Here is a 21,117-nt window from a genome sequence, read left to right as displayed (position 1 = left end):
AAAACATTAGTAAATCTTATACAAACAAAAGGAAAACTTCAATACATGGAGAGAAATACCAAGTTTCTGGTTGGGGACATTGAGTATTGTCAGTTTTCACCCAAATTAGCTTATAGATTTACTGTAATCCTACTGGAGTGGTTTTTGAAAGAATGGTTTAAAAAAAAGTCATCTAAAGTTAATTCAGAAACTAAATATGTAAGAACTAAAATTTTGAAAGAGAGTGCAACCAGATATTACTAGCAGCACGAAATTATCATTGTCTTAACAGCTAAAATTTATTGAGTACTTATTCAATGTGCCAGGATACTGTTCACTCAATAATCATTTCTTTAATCCTAAAAACATCCTTTTAGAGTGGCTGTTTTTATTACCCCCTTTTGCAGACAAGAAAAAAATTGAGGCTTAGAAAGCTTAAACAGTTTCCGCAAAATACAGAGAGAATCCCAGCTTTGCCCACTTACTAATCAAGGTCTACTTCACCTCTGAGCACAGGTGTACAGATAACAATATACTATAATAGCTCAGTCCAATTAAATGGAACCTGGGAGGAAAAAAATAGACTGATCAAACAAAATAGGAAATGGAGATTCAGAGCCCCTTAAATGTATAAATGCAAATAGAATAATACAAGTTGCATCAAAAATCAGAAAGAAAAATGATGGATTATTTTTAAATGGTACTGAAGTGAACTGTTTGTAAAAAATTATTAAAGTAAAACTAATAGTAAAAACTACTTGTAAAAACAAGAGTAATAATAATAATAACTATAATAAGACATACCATGTAACAAAGAGAATTCCAAATACAGTAAAAAATTCATGATTTAAGGTTTTATTTTAAATTGAAAAAGTTAACTATATTATAAAGATTAAAAGATTATAATTTCTTTACATCAGAAGACTTAAAACAAAATCAACAGATAACTAGGTAAAATATTTTCAACAAATAAAGCAACTAGCTGACTTCCTTCACACATAAAACCTTAATCAAAAGGAAAATGGGAAGACCCTCAGGGGAAAAAAAACAAAGATACAAGTAGAAATTTTAAAAAAGAGGAAATCCAAATGACTAAGAAGCTTATGAAAAAAGTTCAACTTTACCACTAAAAACATACAAATCAAAACAATTTAGCCTTTTTTTTTAAACCGTCAAGCTATCAGTAAAATTGTTAATATTCTAAATATTAAAGAAGCTGAAATGGGCAGGGGCTTGGGGCATGGGGTCGGGGGTGGCGTGGAGCCTGCTGGCGGGGGGCACGGGGAGCGTGGAGGTGGGCGAGGGTCCACAGGAGCTCGCCCACCAGAATCGCAGTGATGTACCAGTCAGGGTTCCAGGCAGTTTTAAGAAATACAGCTGCTGGTGTTATCAAGTCACCCAAGTCAGAAGCTTGGGAATATGGACATCCTCAAAATTGGGTCTATCACCAAATTTACAAAAGAGGTGGAGAAGGGCTCATGGGAATTTGTTCCTGACTCTGCTGAAAGATATTTAAAGGGAAAATGAGTTAGAAGGCCTAATTGCTGAGATATTCGGTCGTTAGGAAAGTATGAATGATTCTAGGCAGCAGTCACTGTTCTTCATCACAATTCCAGATTTACACAAACTCTGTGCTGTCAGGATAATACTGAGTAATGGGACGGCAGATACTGAGATTAGGAGTACACAAATGAAGATGTACAGACAATTGCTGTTTTTGCACCAAGATATTCTTGCATCACATGTACCAGGGATATTGAACCAAATTTGGGTAGTAATGGCGATACCATTTTATACAGCTGGAAAACTTAATTCCTATATTGAAAAATATGGAGCTAAGGTGGAGGCTCCACAAAGAGTAATTCCTGTAATTCTTCAAAACTGCCTTTCATATTCACTCACAGCTAGACTTGCTCCAGCCTAGAACAAAACTGGCCATGTCTTAGTGAAAGGAAGAGAGTTTCTTTCTCAGATGGGAAAGCAAAGTGCTGTTGTATTAAACATCAATGTAACAGAAACTCAAGTTTGTTTAAGCATAGAAGCTTACACAGTCAGACAGCCACCACCTGAGCTAACAGAATTTGATATTTCTGAGAGTTTAGCATTTTGATACTACCCAGGATGCTGTCATTAAGGGACATTCGATTTTTTTTGGGGGGGGAGGGTTATATATATTTATTCAAAACTACTGTAAACCACCTATAGTGCGCCCAGAACTGCATATAATGGATTGTTAAGGTTATTAATTGTCTATATGTTGATTTCCATTTTATAGATTCTTTGTAACTAACCTTTAATCCCAATCTTGGCCAGTTACAGCAGGTGCCCAGAATATTCCTGGGGCCTTCCTGACTGCCCACCTGGAGCATGCCTTTTGTTTTTTTTTTTTTCTTTTGTTATCATTAATCTACAATTACATGAAGAACATTATGTTTACTAGGCTCTCCCCTACCCCCAGTCCCCCCCACAAACCCCATTACAGTCACTGTCCATTAGCATAGTAAGATGTTGTAGAATCACTACTTGTCTTCTCTGTGTTGCACAGCCCTCCCCTTTTCCCCACCCCCCACATTACACATGCTAATCATAATACCCCCTTTCCTTTTCCCTGCCCTTATCCCTCCCTACCCTCCCATTCTCCCCAGTCTTTCCCTTTGGTAACTGTTAGTCCATTCTTGGGTTCTATGATTCTGCTGCTGTTTTGTTCCTTAGTTTTTCCTGTTCTTATACTCCACAGATGAGTGAAATGGTTTGGTATTTGTCTTTCTCTGCTTGGCTTATTTCACTGAGCATAATACCCTCTAGCTCCAACCATTTTGTTGCAAATGGTAGGATTTGTTTTCTTCTTATGGCTGAATAATATTCCATTGTATATATGTACCACCTCTTCTTTATCCATTCATCTACTGATGGACACTTAGGTTGCTTCCATATCTTGGCTATTGTAAATAGTGCTGCAATAAACATAGGGGTGCATCTGTCTTTTTCAAACTGGAGTGCTGCATTCTTAGGGTAAATTCCTAGAAGTGGAATTCCTGGGTCAAATGGTATTTCTATTTTGAGCATTTTGAGGAACCTCCATACTGCTTTCCACAATGGTTGAACTAATTTACATTCCCACCAGCAGTGTAGGAGGGCTCCTCTTTCTCCACAACCCCGCCAACATTTGTTGTTGTTTGTCTTTTGGATGGTAGCCATCCTTACTGGTGTGAGGTGATATCTCACTGTGGTTTTAATTTGCATTTCTCTGATAACTAGCAATGTGGAGCATCTTTTCATGTGCCTGTTGGCCATCTGAATTTCTTCTTTGGATAACTGTTCTGCTCCGCTGACCATTTTTTAATTGGATTATTTGCTTTTTGTTTGTTGAGGTGTGTGAGCTCTTTATATATTTTGGATGTCAAGCCTTTATCGGATCTGTCATTTACAAATATATTCTCCCATACTGTGGGACATTTGATTCTAAGCAGCTGGTGCTATGTTTTGCCAAGTATGAAAATGGGGCAAATAATAAGTATTCTTCACATGATACCCCCTGACTGTCCTTTTCACTCATATGAAGATTCCCAGACACACTGGGATGACCTGTATGGCTTTAAACTTCCAGAAGATGATGGAAATATTAAAACATACTGCAGCATCTACATCAAAATGCTAGAAGGAAGGATCTTCACATACCCTCTCCAGCTGCATCAGAAGTCAGCCCATACAGTTCTTCCCAAGGGTAGACTTGGAAGATGCGTTGAAAAGTTTTCTTTCAGATTTAAAATCTAAGCTGCCCCACAATGTGGATTTCCCATAAAGATGACAACTAAACCATGCTACTACACACAGGACCTAATTAAGCCTCACATGCAGGCAAACAAAGTCAAGCCACCCAATCTGACCATTAAACAAATGTTCAGGTCTTCTCTGACTAAGGCCCCTTCCACAAGACCCGCCCTGGCTCAATGTCTCACACTGTGTTCAGTAGCCATGAGCCACGAGGTGGAGCTTTCGGTCAGCTGCCCAAAGCCCCGTGTTTCCTCAGCTCTGCAGCTCCAGCCACAGTCCATTCAGAGCAGAAGGAAACTCGGGTCTGACAAGGCACCGCCAGTAGCTCTGGGAGCACCAAGGCCCAGCAGAAGAAACACTCAAGTTCAGGACACAGCCTTTAGCTCTCAAAATAATACTGCCGCTAAAGTCATACTAGTTTCCAAAAACTGGTCATTACAGGTAAACAAAAATATCTTAGAACCTGGCAACCTGAAAAGAAAACAGCATGTTGTTGCAGAATCTAAATTGTCTTCACTTAAAACGCGTGTGATCCAGAATGACAAATGGAACTCAGATTGAGCTGTAAAAAAAGACCTAAGCATAACATTCAGATGAATGCTAGAAATTTGAATCAGAAGACATTCAGACCTCTCCAAGAAAAAAACACTGAGCCCTGTGAAAGTATGACAAAATGTTCCCCTTCTAATGGAAAACCATTGACCATGAGTTTAAATGAAAGTACAAGACTATCTAGTCGTTTGGTATTTTAGATGTCAGCCGGCAATTTAGGTGTAATGAAGAGTGCTGTTGATATTCAAGTAGGTGGAAAAGAAAATTCAGCAGACAGATATATAGCACAGATTTTAGGGAGAGGCCACAGTCCCCTCAAAGTGAAGAGACAACCACACATCTCTGAATCAGACACAGAAACAGAAGATGCCCAACTACTGCAGAAACAATCAGCAAATGAAACCAAAGAAACTGGTGTGAGTGATCTCAGGCTGGGAATAAGTGGAACAACCCACAGGCCTAAAAGATACATGACATGGACATATCAAAACCCAAGACTCTCTTATCATCCCTAAAGTTTAGGATGTGGATGTGAAAGAAGAAATGTTCACCAGAAGAACTAGAGCTTTCAGTCATTTACCAAAATACTGGAGTGGAGATTTATGTGTTCAGCCACATTCATCAAGCATCCACTTTGTGCCAGCAGTGGGCTCAGCACTGGACTACTGAAACGACAAGACTGCTGTTGGCCATGTCATCTGGTCCCCAGAAAACCCATCCTGAGTCCTGGCAGAGATGTAGGAGTATGTAAGTACTGAAGGAAATGTCAACACGAACCTTTTGGTTCACACTACAAATAAATTAACATATATAAAAAGAAACAGAAATGAGCTGCTCACCTAACTAGTATTCTGACTTTCAAACGTTTTTGATGTTTAATTTACAAAATATATAACTGTGTAAAAAAGAAACAAAAGGGATCGGAGCCAAGATGGCAGCGTGAGTAGAGCAGCGGAAATCTCCTCCCAGAACCACATATATATATATCTATGAAAATATAACCAAGACAACTCTTCCTAGAATAAAGACCAGAGGACACAGGACAACATCCAGACCACATCCACACCTGCGAGAACCCAGTGCCCCGTAAAAGGGGTAAGATACAAGCCCTGGCCCCCGGGGACCCGAGCGCCCCTCCCCTCAGCTCCCGGCGGGAGAAGAGTAGGCAGAGCGGGAGGGAGACGGAGCCCAGGACTGCTGAACACCCAGCCCCAGCCATCCGGGCCAGAGCGCAGAAACAGTGCATGCGCGGAGCCCTGGATACTAGGGAACCAGGGCAGCAAGAACAGTGAGCGGGTACCAGAGGCCTGGCACCAGAGGACATAAGCAAAGCGAGCGGCCATTTTTTTTTTTTTTTTTTTTGCTGTTTTCTTTTGGCAAGTGCTTTTTGGAAGTCTTAAAGGGATAGGGACCCCAATACTAGGGAAACAGGGCAGCAAGACCAGTGAGCAGATGCCTGAGGCTGGCGCCGGACAATAAAGAAAAACGAGCGGCCATTTATTTTTATTTATTTTTTTTTTTTAATTTTACAAATTTTTTTTTTTTTGTGGTCGTTGTTTTGTTTTGGCAGGTGCTTTTTGGAAGTCTTAAAGGGGCAGGGCGGGACACTGAATCCAGAGGTAGAGAATCCGGGGATCTCTGGGCACCCTAATCCCCTGGGCTGCAGGGAGCTCAGAGGCCCCTTACAGAGATAAATAGCCTCCAGGTGGCTCCCCCTCCAATGGGAATCCACAATTTTGGAGCAGCAGCCCGAGCCAGGCCACGCCCACAGCAACAGCGGAGATAAACTCCATAGCAGCCCGGCAGGAAGCAGAAGCCCTGTCTGCGTGCAGCTACCCAGCACAAGCCACTAGAGGTCGCTGTTCTCCCAGGAGAGGAGGGCCAAAAACCAACTAGAAGGAAAGCTCTTCCAGCCGTCACTCGTCCCAGTTCTGCAGACTATTCCTATCACCATGAAAAGGCAAAACTACGGGCAAACAAAGATCACAGAGACAACACCAGAGAAGGAGACAGACCTAACCAGTCTTCCTGAAAAAGAATTCAAAATAAGAATCATAAACATGCTGACAGAGATGCAGAGAAATACGCAAGAGATATGGGATGAAGTCCGGAGGAAGATCGCAGATGCCAGAAAGGAGATTACAGAAATGAAACAAACTCTGGAAGGGTTTATAAGCAGAATGGATAGGATGCAAGAGGCCATTGATGGAATTGAAACCAGAGAACAGGAACACATAGAAGCTGACATAGAGAGAGATAAAAGGATCTCCAGGAATGAAACAATATTAACAGAACTGTGTGACCAATCCAAAAGGAACAATATCCGTATTATAGGGGTACCAGAAGAAGAAGAGAGAGGAAAAGGGATGGAAAGTATCTTGGAAGAAATAATTGCTGAAAACTTCCCCAAACTGGGGGAGGAAATAATCGAACAGACCATGGAAATACACAGAACCCCCAACAGAAAGGATCCAAGGAGGACAGCACCAAGACACATAATAATTAAAATGGTAAAGATCAAGGACAAGGAAAGAGTTTTAAAGGCAGCTAGAGAGAAAAAGGTCACCTATAAAGGAAAACCCATCAGGCTAACATCAGACTTCTCGACAGAAACCTTACAGGCCAGAAGAGAATGGCATGATATATTAAATGCAATGAAACAGAAGGGCCTTGATCCAAGGATACTGTATCCAGCACGACTATCATTCAAATATGATGGTGGGATTAAACAATTCCCAGACAAACAAAAGCTGAGGGAATTTGCTTCCCACAAACCACCTCTACAGGACATCTTACAGGGACTGCTCTAGATGGGAGCACTCCTAGAAAGAGCACAGAACAAAACACCCAACATATGAAGAATGGAGGAGGAGGAATAAGAAGGGAGGGAAGAAAAGAATCTCCAGACAGTGTATATAACAGCTCAATAAGCGAGCTAAGTTAGGCAGTAAGATACTAAAGAGGCTAACCTTGAACTTTGGTAACCAGGAATTTAAAGCCTGCAATGGCAATAAGTACATATCTTTCAATAGTCAGCCTAAATGTTAATGGACTGAATGCACCAATCAAAAGACATAGAGTAATAGAATGGATGAAAAAAGCAAGACCCATCTATATGCTGCTTATGAGAAACTCACCTCAAACCCAAAGACATGTACAGACTAAAAGTCAAGGGATGGAAAAACATATTTCAGGCAAACAACAGCGAGAAGAAAGCAGGGGTTGCAGTACTGATATCAGACAAAATAGACTTCAAAATAAAGAAAGTAACAAGAGATAAAGAAGGACACTATATAATGATAAAGCGCTCAGTCCAACAAGAGGATATAACCATTCTAAATATATATGCACCCAACACAGGAGCACCAGCATATATGAAACAAATACTAACAGAACTAAAGGGGGAAATAGACTGCAATGCATTCATTTTAGGAGACTTCAACACACCACTCACCCCAAAGGATACATCCACCAGGCAGAAAATAAGTAAGGACATGGAAGCACTGAAAAACACAGTAGAGCAGATGGACCTAATAGACATCTACAGAACTCTACATCCAAAAGCAACAGGATACACATTCTTCTCAAGTGCACATGGAACATTCTCCAGAATAGACCACATACTAGGCCACAAAAAGAGCCTCAGTAAATTCCAAAGATTGAAATTCTACCAACCAACTTTCCAGACCACAAAGGCATAAATCTAGAAATAAACTGTACAAAGAAAGCAAAAAGGCTCACAAACACATGGAGGCTTAACAACACGCTCCTAAATAATCAATGGATCAATGACCAAAGCAAAATGGAGATCCAGCAATATATGAAAACAAATGACAACAACAACACTAAGCCCCAACGTCTGTGGGACACAGCAAAAGCAGCCTTAAGAGGAAAGTATATAGCAATCCAAGCATATTTAAGAAAGGAAGAACAATCCCAAATGAATGGTCTAATGTCACAATTATCGAAATTGGAAAAAGAAGAACAAATGAGGCCTAAGGTCAGCAGAAGGAGGGACATAATAAAGATCAGAGAAGAAATAAATAAAATTGAGAAGAATAAAAGAAAAACAAAAATCAATGAAACCAAGAACTGGTTCTTCGAGAAAATAAACAAAATAGATAAGCCACTAGCCAGACTTATTAAGAGGAAAAGAGAGTCAACACAAATCAACAGAATCAGAAACGAGAAAGGAAAAATCACGACGGACCCCACGGAAATACAAAGAATTATTAGACAATACTATGAAAACCTATATGCTAACAAGCTGGGAAACCTAGGAGAAATGGACAACTTCCTAGAAAAATACAACCTTCCAAGACTGACCCAGAAAGAAACAGGAAATCTAAACAGACCAATTACCAGCAACGAAATTGAAGCGGTAATCAAAAAACTACCAAAGAACAAAACTCCCGGGCCAGATGGATATACCTCGGAATTTTATCAGACATACAGGGAAGACATAATACCCATTCTCCTTAGAGTTTTCCAAAAAATAGAGGAGGAGGGGATACTCCCAAACTCATTCTATGAAGCTAACATCACCCTAATACCAAAACCAGGCAAAGACACCACCAAAAATGAAAACTACAGACCAATATCCCTGATGAACGTACATGCAAAAATACTCAACAAAATATTAGCAAACTGAATGCAAAAATACATCAAAAGGATCATACACCATGACCAAGTGGGATTCATCCCAGGGATGCAAGGATGGTACAACATTCAAAAGTCCATCAACATCATCCACCACATCAACAAAAAGAAAGACAAAAACCACACGATCATCTCCATAGATGCTGAAAAAGCATTTGACAAAGTTCAACATCCATTCATGATAAAAACTCTCAGCAAAATGGGAATAGTGGGCAAGTGCCTCAACATAATAAAGGCCATCTATGATAAACCCACAGCCAACATTATATTGAACAGCGAGAAGCTGAAAGCATTTCCTCTGAGATCGGGAACTAGACAGGGATGCCCACTCTCCCCACTGTTACTTAACATAGTACTGGAGGTCCTAGCCACGGCAATCAGACAAAACAAAAAAATACAAGGAATCCAGATTGGTAAAGAAGAAGTTAAACTGTCACTATTTGCAGATGACATGATACTGTACATAAAAAACCTTAAAGACTCCACCCCAAAACTACTAGAACTGATATTGGAATACAGCAAAGTTGCAGGATACAAAATCAACACACAGAAATCTGTGGCTTTCCTATACACTAGCAATGAACCAACAGAAAGAGAAATCAGGAAAACAACTCCATTCACAATTGCATCAAAAAAAATAAAATACCTAGGAATAAACCTAACCAAAGAAGTGAAAGACTTATACTCTGAAAACTACAAGTCACTCTTAAGAGAAATTAAAGGGGACACTAACAAATGGAAACTCATCCCATGCTCGTGGCTAGGAAGAATTAATATCGTCAAAATGGCCATCCTGCCCAAAGCAATACACAGATTTGATGCAATCCCTATGAAACTACCAGCAACATTCTTCAATGAACTGGAACAAATAATTCAAAAATTCATATGGAAACACCAAAGACCCCGAATAGCCAAAGCAATCTTGAGAAAGAAGAATAAAGTAGGGGGAATCTCACTCCCCAACTTCAAGCTCTACTATAAAGCCATAGTAATCAAGACAATTTGGTACTGGCACAAGAACAGAGCCACAGACCAATGGAACAGACTAGACAATCCAGACATTAACTCAGACACTTATGGTCAATTAATATTCGATAAAGGAGCCATGGACATACAATGGCAAAATGACAGTCTCTTCAACAGATGGTGCTGGCAAAACTGGACAGCTACATGTAGGAGAATGAAACTGGACCACTGTCTAACCCCATATACAAAAGTAAACTCAAAATGGATCAAAGACCTGAATGTAAGTCATGAAACCATTAAACTCTTGGAAGAAAACATAGGCAAAAACCTCTTAGACATAAACATGAGTGACCTCTTCTTGAACATATCTCCCCGGGCAAGGAAAACAACAGCAAAAATGAACAAGTGGGACTATATTAAGCTGAAAAGCTTCTGTACAGCAAAAGACACCATCAATAGAACAAAAAGGAACCCTACAGTATGGGAGAATATATTTGAAAATGACACAAACGATAAAGGCTTGACGTCCAGAATATATAAAGAGCTCACACGCCTCAACAAACAAAAAACAAATAACCCAATTAAAAAATGGGCAGAGGAACTGAACAGACAGTTCTCCAAAAAAGAAATACAGATGGCCAACACACACATGAAAAGATGCTCCACATCGCTAATTATCAGAGAAATGCAAATTAAAACTACAATGAGGTATCACCTCACACCAGTAAGGATGGCTGCCATCCAAAAGACAAACAACAACAAATGTTGGTGAGGCTGTGGAGAAAGGGGAACCCTCCTACACTGCTGGTGGGAATGTAAGTTAGTTCAACCATTGTGGAAAGCAGTATGGAGGTACATCAAAATGCTCAAAACAGACTTACCATTTGACCCAGGAATTGCACTCCTAGGAATTTACCCTAAGAATGCAGCAATCAAGTATGAGAAAGACCAATGCACCCTTATGTTTATCGCAGCACTATTTACAATAGCCAAGAATTGGAAGCAACCTAAATGTCCATCGATAGATAAATGGATAAAGAAGATATGGTACATATACACAATGGAATACTACTCAGCCATAAGAAAAGGGCAAATCCTACCATTTGCAGCAACATGGATGGAGCTGGAGGGTATTATGCTCAGTGAAACAAGCCAAGCAGAGAAAGAGAAATACCAAATGATTTCACTCATCTGTGGAATATAAGAACAAAGGAAAAACTGAAGGAACAAAACAGCAGCAGAATCACAGAACTCAAGAATGGACTAACAGGTACCAAAGGGAAAGGGACTGGGGAGGATGGGTGGGAAGGGAGGGATAAGGGGGATGTAGAAGAAGGAGGGTATTAAGATTAGCATGCATGGGGGGGGTGGGAGAAAGGGGAAGGCTGTACAACACAGAGAAGGCAAGTAGTGATTCTACAACATTTGCTATGCTGATGGACAGTGACTGTAAAGGGGTTTATAGGGGGGACCAGGTATAGGGGAGAGCCTAGTAAACATATTCATCATGTAAGTGTGGATTAATGACACCAAAAAACAACAACAACAAAAAAAAGGCAGTTCCTGTGTGGAGACCTCCAATGAGTTCTACACAAGGGTACAAAGGGCATATAAAAGTGTAGGCAAAGGGTCTGTTTGTGCTTATACAGAGGATCAAAGCCTAATTGGGCTACCCCGAAAATGAACTAAGATACGATATGAAAAAGAACTTCCAACATCAGCACTCTTGGGAAGACTCATGCCAGAAGATGATCATCAAAAAACCCCAACAAAGATCCACACACTGCTACAGCTGTAGATGCACTCATCCCACCAGTTCCTGGACTTGCCATGGGAATGAAGAAGGAGATATCTAAGCTGGCCTGTGAATACAGTAAAACAACAAATTTGACTGGATCTATACTGTTGGAACAACCAAGAATTAGGAGAAGTGCAAATTGTAGCGCTCCGAAATCTTACAACTACAGACTATTTACTGTTAAAAGAACATATGGGATGTGAACAGTCCCCAGGAATGGGTTGTTTTAATTTGTCTGATTTCTCTCAGACTGTTCAAGTTCAGTTGGACAATATCCACCATATCATAGATAAGTTTTCACAAATGCCTAAGGTGCCTAACTGGTTTCCTTGGTTTCACTGGAGATGGCTGGTAATTACAGGTATGCTTTGGTTATGTAACTACACTCCTATTATGTTAATGTGTGTGCACAATTTAATTAGTAGTTTAAAACCTATACATGCTGAATTTACTCTACAAGAAGATATGTCAAAGAAATAATCAATCTTCCCATGTTTTCTTCTGCCTGCTACTTCTATAGCTTTTCTTCTTCCTTCCTAATTACAACCCTTAAATAGAATTCATGCCTCATATCAAATTTACCGAGTATCATAATTCTTCCAAGTGGTAAAGATACCTCAACACAAATGCTGGGCATAGAAGCCACAGGGCATAAATATGCAAAGAAGTAAAAAGCTAACCTTTTCAAACAATAAGGCTTCTCTCTCACCAACTTTACATTTCCCTGTATGGCCCCGGAAGATGACTGGTTAGCCAGAGACGGGTAAGATTCCTCAAGGGAGGAACAACCTAAGACAGGCACAGTCGCAGAGGGGTCATCAGGTGAGAAATTGGGGATCAACAGAGGTGAGGCTTAGAACCTCACCGCCCCTGTTCTGAGAGAAATCTTCTGCATACGTGGATGTCTTATTGCCCCTTGTCTAGCTTGGATTAACACATAGTCTACAGGCACACACCTGATCATCTACATTTGCTCTCTTACGACACTAAACTATGTTTTCTACCTTTATCTTGTATCTACCTACCACTTCAGCATTTTATTTAAAAATAATAAAGAGAGAAATGTGGTATCCACATATAAATCAAGTATAAAAATCAAATGAGTATTCATATTTGAACTGACTGTTTATAGTTCATAATGCATGAGCAAAACCAAAAGTTTCTGTGATGACTGCCCTTGTGCTGCTCACCATGTAACTTATTCAATATGTGAGAATTTGTTCTCCATGTAAGAACTTGTTCATTATGCTTCAGAAGATTGGAGACTGATGAAAATTAGGCTTGGGGTGGATTAATGATTGTGCATTGAGCATTGACTCCCCTATACAGAATTTTATTGTTGTTAAAAACCATTTGATCAATAAATATGAGAAATGCCCTCACAAAAAAAAAAAAAAAAAAAAGTACACACTTCCAATTGTAAAATAAATAAGTAAACGGGATGTAATGTATAGCATAAGAAATATAATCAAAATATGGTAACAACTTGGTATGGTGAGAGCTGGTACCTAGAATTATCAAGTATATAAATGTTGAATCACTGTGTTGTACACCTGAAACTAATGTAATGTAATACTGTGTGTCAACTACCCTTCAATAAAAAATAATTATCTACAAACAAAAAAAAAGAAACAAAAATCTACATTAATATTCCAGTGAAATAATGACCCAGCAGAGAACCAAGTATATGCTGAACTTTGATTTTTTAATGTGATTTACTCTTTGTGCAACTTCACTAAACCATTGCAATTAAAGGCAAAAAATGAGCACAGCTCTGCTTCAAAACTGTAAATACAATTCTTGCTCTTGAAATTGTGCCCAGTAATTAACTTACTATAGATCTTCCTTGTAAGCCTTTCTGTTGTTCAGAATTATCTCTATTTTATAATTATTTTACCATTTTGAAAGGGAAATACATCTGGCTTAAAGCCCATTTTGAGTGTGCCTTTCTCATTCTAAAGCTAGTATGATAGACAATTAGTGGACTGCATTTTGCGAGCCTCTGGTAAAAATACTTGTTTATGAAAGTGCTGATAATAAAGGTATATACTTGGTCACCCAGTTTTCAGCAGCATGTACTCATCCTTAAAGCCAGTCTTCCCCTCTTCTCCATGTATTCCTAGGCCTTTCTGCTACTGTCCAGTAATCAGGCCATAGGTAATGAAGACTTATTATTAGACTAAGCAAAATAATTAAAAAGATAAATCTACTGCTTAAGTAATGTACATTATCTTCCAATTCTTTATATAAATAATCTTGCTAGCTCCTCCTCCGCTCTGTTAGTGTCTAAAACTTACAGGTTGTAGGATAGCATTTCATTCAGATAAATGTTAACCTACATGGTGACTCCTGCTTATGTAAGGCACAGTCTATTTTCTGGTGTAAAGCAGGTTTATTTTTCATCTTAAAACATTCACCCCCAGTGAAAGTTCACCCCCAAAGATATATATACATATAAATGTGTGTGTGTGTGTGTACATATACGATTTACTACAGAGATACATAGATTGTTTATTTACTATTCTATGTTCAGAGAAGAGGTTCCAGACCAAATTGCTGTGTTCACATTCACTGGAGAAATCAATGAAGATTTTGGTTCATTTTGAAGCTTATAATTTTGGAAGCCAGGATGACTCCGATTTTATTAGGGAAAGCTATATTTCCTTGTTTAAATATTTGATGATTTATATACATCGTGGACCACCCCCCTACCTTGCCCCCAAATCATTCTTCACATTCCAGTTGTATGTTAGTTTTAAAACCATTATAATTTTAAAACCATTTAAGTAAAATACATAAAGTGATTTTATTTTAGGATTCTATATCCAAAATCCTAAAAGATCAGCCATTGCATTTGAAAACCTATGGCAATATGTCAAAATAAATGCTAAAAATCATTTTCATAGAAATGTAAAAATGCTTGTTGCTTACTGTATTTGTCTCTTTTTATTATGTACTACTATAGTTATTTGTATTTGTTGCTCACTGTAGCAAATAGGTAAAAAATACGGGTTTGTCAATGATTTTTGACAAAAATCAAAAAGTTTAGATTTTATTTGACTAATCAGTTCACTAATCATTTTTTGCTCTTTTTTAAAATTGTGCATCATCTAGTATTATGGTGGAACTGACAGTATATTGGGTATCTATTGATACTTAAGAATGCTCAATATTTTTAAATGTTTAAAGATATCATGGTCATTGTTTACTGATGCTTAAAATGTTGATGTTGTATCCTATGTCATATATTATTTTAAATTTAAAAAAGGTATTTCAAATATGTATATTTTTCACATGTCAGAATGACTGTACAGGTATGCAAAAGCTCAGATAAACTACCAATTCTTAAAAAAAAAAAAAAGAAGCTGAAATGAAGAGAAAATCTAATTTACCCTACTGGTAGCAGTTTATATTCACACAAACTTTCTAGAAAACAATTTAGCCATGTGAATAAAGACCATTAGAAGTCATAATCTTTGATACAGAAAATTTTCATTCAGTACAAATAAAAATTATGTATGTTAACATTCCTGGTATAAGTTTATATAGGAAAAAAATGTATAAAATAAGAAAGTTAAGTAAATTATAGCACCACTATATGATTAAACATAATGCAGCCATAACAAGGATATGAAAGAAAATACTGTTACATGTGACAACATGGATGAACCTTGAAAACATTATGCAAAGGAACCCAGATATAAAAAAAGCCACATATTGTATGATCTTTATATGGCATGTCCAGACAAGGCAAATCCAGAGAGACAGAAAGTAGATCACAGTAGCAGCTTCCACAGAAAGGGAGAAAGGGTACTGGGAATGACTGCTAATGAATGCATGTTTCTTTTTGGGGTGACAGAAGTGTTCTGAAATCAGACAGTGGGAATGGTTACACAGCACAGAGAATACAGTAAAAAGCCCACTGAATTGTACACTTTGAGATGGTGAATTTTATCTCAAAAAAGAAGAAATAATTTAAAAATTAATTTTAAAAAGGATACCGAAATAGAGCTTTTAGAGATAAGGGACAATGTTCACAAGATCTTCAGTGAATAGAGCAAACTATAAAATTATACCCACAGTCATATCTTAATACTGGCAAAATAACAGAGAAAAGAAACCAGATTAACCATACTAACAGATGACAAAATATGTATTTCCCAGGTATATATTCGGTCTTTACTTATAGTTCCTGAAAACACTTCAGAGCCTTAAAGATGAAATGGGTGTCTTGTTATGTAAAATGAGATATTTTTATACCCCATACAAGGGTATGGGCTGGAGGCTGAATCAGCGAATGGCCAATGATTTAGTCAAACATGACTATGCAATGAGGCCCTCACAAAAACCCATGAGAAGAGCATATCTCTCTCTCATGTCCTGCTCCTGTCAGATACAGCTTCTATGCTTAGGAAACCAGAAAGCTTCCATATACCACTAAGCCAGACCCCAAGCTCCATGAGGAGAGAAACTTCTTTATTTGGAATCTTGCCCTGTGCATCTATTCATCTGGTTGTTAACTTGTATCCTTTACAATATCCTTTATTAAACTGGTAAAACTGTTTTCCTGAGTTCTGTGGGCCATTCTAGCAAATTAGTCGAACCTAAGGAGGAAGTCATGGGAACCTCAAAACTAGCTGCTTGGTTACTGCCGGGGGCTTGCAACTGGCGTCTCAAGTTGGGGGTGGAAGACCCCTTAACCCAGTGAATCCGGTGCCATCAGAACCACACACACACACACACACACACACACACACACACACACACACTGGAAATGGGTCCAAGAACACACACACACACACACACACTGGAAATGGGTCCAAGAACACACACACACACACACACACTGGAAATGGGTCCAAGAAAACACACACACACACACACACACACACACACTGGAAATGGGTCCAAGAACACACACACACACACACAGGAAATGGGTCCAAGAAAACACACACACACACACACACACACACACACACAGGAAATGGGTCCAAGAACACACACACACACACACACAGGAAATGGGTCCAAGAAAACACACACACACACACACACACACACACACACACACACACACACACAGGAAATGGGTCCAAGAACACACACACACACACACAGGAAATGGGTCCAAGAAAACACACACACACACACACACACACACACACACACAGAAAACACACACACACACACACACACACACACACACAGAAAACACACACACACACACACACACACACACACACAGAAAACACACACAGGAAATGGGTCCAAGAAAACACACACACACACACACAGAAAACACACACACACAGAAAACACACACACACACACACACACACACTGGAAATGGGTCCAAGAACACACACACACACACACAGGAAATGGGTCCAAGAAAACACACACACACACACACACACACACACACACACACACACACACACACACTGGAAATGGGTCCAAGAACACACACACACACACACAGGAAATGGGTCCAAGAAAACACACACACACACACAGAAAACACACACACACACACACACTGGAAATGGGTCCAAGAACCCAAAAGGAGTTGTACTGTTGTATGGAAAAGGCACAAGGATGTACTACTACCAAACTCATTTTACAACAACAGGATTACCCTGATACCAAAAGTAGACAAAGACACTACAAAAAAAAAAAAAAGAAAGAAAAGGAAATTACAGCCAATATTCATGAACAACACAGATATAAAAATCCTCAACAAAATATTAGCAAACCAAATTTAATAATACATTAAAAGGATCATACAACATGATCAAATGGGATTTATTCCAGGGAAGCAAGGATGGTTCAATATCCACAAATCAATGGGATACATTAACAAAACAAAAGATAAAAATCATACTATTGTAATAGGTGCAGAAAGAGCATCTGACAAAATTCAACATCTATTTATGATAAAAGCTCTTAACAAATCATGTATAGAGGGAATGTACTTCAACCTAATAAAGACCATGTATAGCAAACCCACAGCTAATATCACACTCAGTGGTAAAAAACTGAAAGCTTTCCTGCAAGATCAGGAAAAAGACAAGAGTGTCCACTCTCACCACTCTTTCAACATGCTAGTGGAATTATTACCCCCAGCAACTGGGCAAGTTAAAGAAATAAAAGGCATCCAAATTGGTAAGGAAGCAGGAAAACTCACTATTTGCAGATGACATAATACTACATACAAAAACCTAAAGACTCCATCAAAAAGCTATTATAAACTAAGAAATGAATTCAGTGAAGGTGCAGGATACAAAACATACAGAAATCTGTTGTTTCTACACACTAATAAACTATCAGAAAGAGAAATTAAGAAAACAATCCCATTTACAACTGCATCAAAAAGAATAGTATGCCTAGCAATAAATTTAATCAAGGAGGTGAAAGAACTGTACTCTGAAAAATATGACATTGATGAAAGATACTGAAAATGACACAAATAAATGGAAATATATATACCATGCTCATGGATTCGAATTAATAGTATTAAAATGGCCATACTACACAGAACAATCCATACAGTCAATGTAATCCCTATCAAAATATCAAAGGAATTTTTCACAGAACTAGAACAAATAATGCTAAAATTTGTATGGAACCATAAAAGACTCCCAACAGCCAAAGCAATTTTGAGAGAGAGAACAAAGCTGGCAGTATATTACTGGATTTTTAAACTGTACTACAAAGCTAGATTAATTAAAACAGTATGGTACTGGTACAAACACAGACATATAGATCAATGGAATAGAATACAGACAGCCGAGAAATAAACCTGCACTTCTACAGTCAATTAATCTATGAAAAGAAGGCAAGAATATACAATGGGAAAAAGACAGTCTCTTTTAAAAAATGGTACTGTTAAAACTGACAGACACATGCAATGACAGAATGAAACTGGATCACTTTCTTACACAGAATAAAAAATAAACTCAAAATGGATTAAAAACTTAAATATTAAGAACTAAAACCATAAAACTCCTAGAAGAAAACCTAGGCAGCAAACACTTTGACATCAGTCTTAGCAATATTTTTATGGATATGTCTCCTTGGACAAGGACAACAAAAGGGAAAATAAGCTAATGGGCCTACATCAAATAAAACAGCTTTTTGCACAGCAAAGGAAACCATCAACAAAATGAAAAGGCAGTCCATTTAATGGGAGAAGATATTTGCAAATGATAAAAACCAATAAGGTGATAACATCCAAAATATATATATATCAAAAAATATCAAAAAAAAAACCCAATCCAATTGAAAAATAGGCAAAGGACTTGAATAGACATTTCTCAAAGGCATACAGATGGCCAACAGGCACATGAAAGATACTTAACCTCACTAATCATCAGGGAAATGCAAATCAATGCAATCTCACCTCACACCTGTCAGAATGACTAGTATCAAAAAAGACAAAAAATAACAAATATTGGGTAGGATGTGGACAAAAGGGAACTCTTGTGCACTACTGGTGGGAATGTAAATTACCACAGCCACTACAGAAAACTGCATGGAGGTTCCTTAAAAAATTAAAAATAGAATTACTGTATGACCTAGCAATACCACTTCTGGGTATTTATCTATCCAAAGAAAATAAAAACACTAATTCAAAAGACACATTTACCTCTGTGTTTGTCATAGCATTATTTACAACAGCCAAGATATGGAAGCAACCTAAGTGTCCATTAATAAATGAATAGGATAAAGATGTGGTATATATACAATGGAATATTATTCATCCATTAAAAAAGAAACAAAATCTTTCCATTTGGAACACATGGATAGACCTAAGGGTATTATGCTAAGTGAAACAATCCAGACAAAGACAAATACTGTATGACTTCATTTATATATGGAATTTAAAAAGCAAAACATCCAACAAACAAAACAACATAGAAACAGACTCATAGATACAAAGAACCAACTGGTAATTGCCAGAGGGAAGGGGGAAGGGGAAAGGACAAAACAGGTGAAGGGGTTTAAGACATGCAATCTTCCAGTTATAAAACAAATAAAAAGGGGATGTAATGTTCAGGATGGGGAATATATTCAATAATTTTATAAAAATTGCATATGGTGACAGATAAGAACTAAACTTATTATGGTGATACTTCATAATGCTTATAAATACCAATTATTATGTTAGACACCTAAAACTAATGTAATACTGTATGTCAATTATACATCAATAAAAAAAGTTCTTCTCTGAAATAGATTTCACCAGCAACTTTGTTCTAATCACTCTTCAATTTTCTGTATGTCTGCCAGAGGTTTGGAAGGAGATTCTATGTACAATATGTGAAGGAATATTTCTAGGTAAATGAGAGAGACAGAATACACTAAATTTTAAAAAGGTACATATATACTACAACAAAGAGAATGAAAAAGAGAGCTACAGATAAGAAAGGAACCAACATCCCAGAAAATGAAATCTGGAGCCAAAAATAGGGGTTAACTCTGTCTATTATTCAATAGTTGATTCCTCTAACCCCAGTAACATGCTGCCACTTTTCTTCCACTGGCCAAAGGGAAAAAAAGCATACAGCAAAAAATAAGGTTTCTTCTGAAAAAAAAAAAAATGAGCAGCTACAGAGCAGACTTCTGCAAGTCAGCATCAGGAATTTCCATGGCACAGCAGCCATTCTCAAAGTCCAACATCAACAGTCCCAATTTCTAAGTGTAGTTCCCAGGCAGCTTTTCAGTGTCTTGCTCCAAAATATGGACAAGCAAAGACCATGATGCCCCCAGTGAGGCACCAAGAGAAATGAACATAAATTACCCTTTAGGAAACAGATCTAATTGGAGGCACAAACATTTTTTTTTTTTAATTTCCATCCTCGTTCAAGAAGATAAGCACATCAATAAAGCAAAAAACTATGAAGAATTTCTGGAAATTTTAAAAGGATGGCAGTAACAAAAGGACAGAAATTAATAAAGAAAAATTTTAAAGCTAAGAGTACAAATTGAAAGGTCTACCTACTGTTTAGCACAATGAATGAGAAAAACACTCAGGCTAACACATATTGTAAAATTTCAGAACTCCAAGGATGGAGAAAAGAGCTCAAAAACTTCCACAAAAAAATAAAAGGTTATCCAAAAGGATAGAGAATATAATCAGGTTTCTTAATAGAAGTACTAAATTTTCAAAAAGAATGGAACAAGGCTTTTAATATTCTTAAAGACACGAATCTAAAGCCTGCAATGGCAATAAGTACATATCTTTCAATAATCACCCTAAATGTAAATGGACTGAATATTCTTAAAGAAAAATATTTTCACCCTAGAATTTTATATGTACCTAAAGTATGACTCAAATGTGACAAGAGAATAAATATTTTCAGAATGCAAAGATTTTCAAAAAT

General features: G+C 37.8%; 1 protein-coding gene and 1 pseudogene across 1 annotated transcript in view; one reads left to right on the top strand and one right to left on the bottom strand.

Moving 5' to 3' along the window:
- The window catches only part of FAM98B (family with sequence similarity 98 member B), a 49,799-nt gene that overhangs the window by 4,367 nt on the left and 24,315 nt on the right, over positions 1 to 21,117 (bottom strand). The window lies entirely within an intron of this gene.
- Positions 1,362 to 5,190, top strand: LOC118914742 (uncharacterized protein C18orf63-like; annotated as a pseudogene).

This window comes from Manis pentadactyla, chromosome 11 (genome assembly GCF_030020395.1).
Source record: "Manis pentadactyla isolate mManPen7 chromosome 11, mManPen7.hap1, whole genome shotgun sequence".
In the NCBI taxonomy this organism is placed as follows: Eukaryota; Metazoa; Chordata; class Mammalia; order Pholidota; family Manidae; genus Manis; species Manis pentadactyla.
Note: the sequence above shows the minus strand (reverse complement) of the source record. Positions and strands in the feature narration are given on the sequence as shown.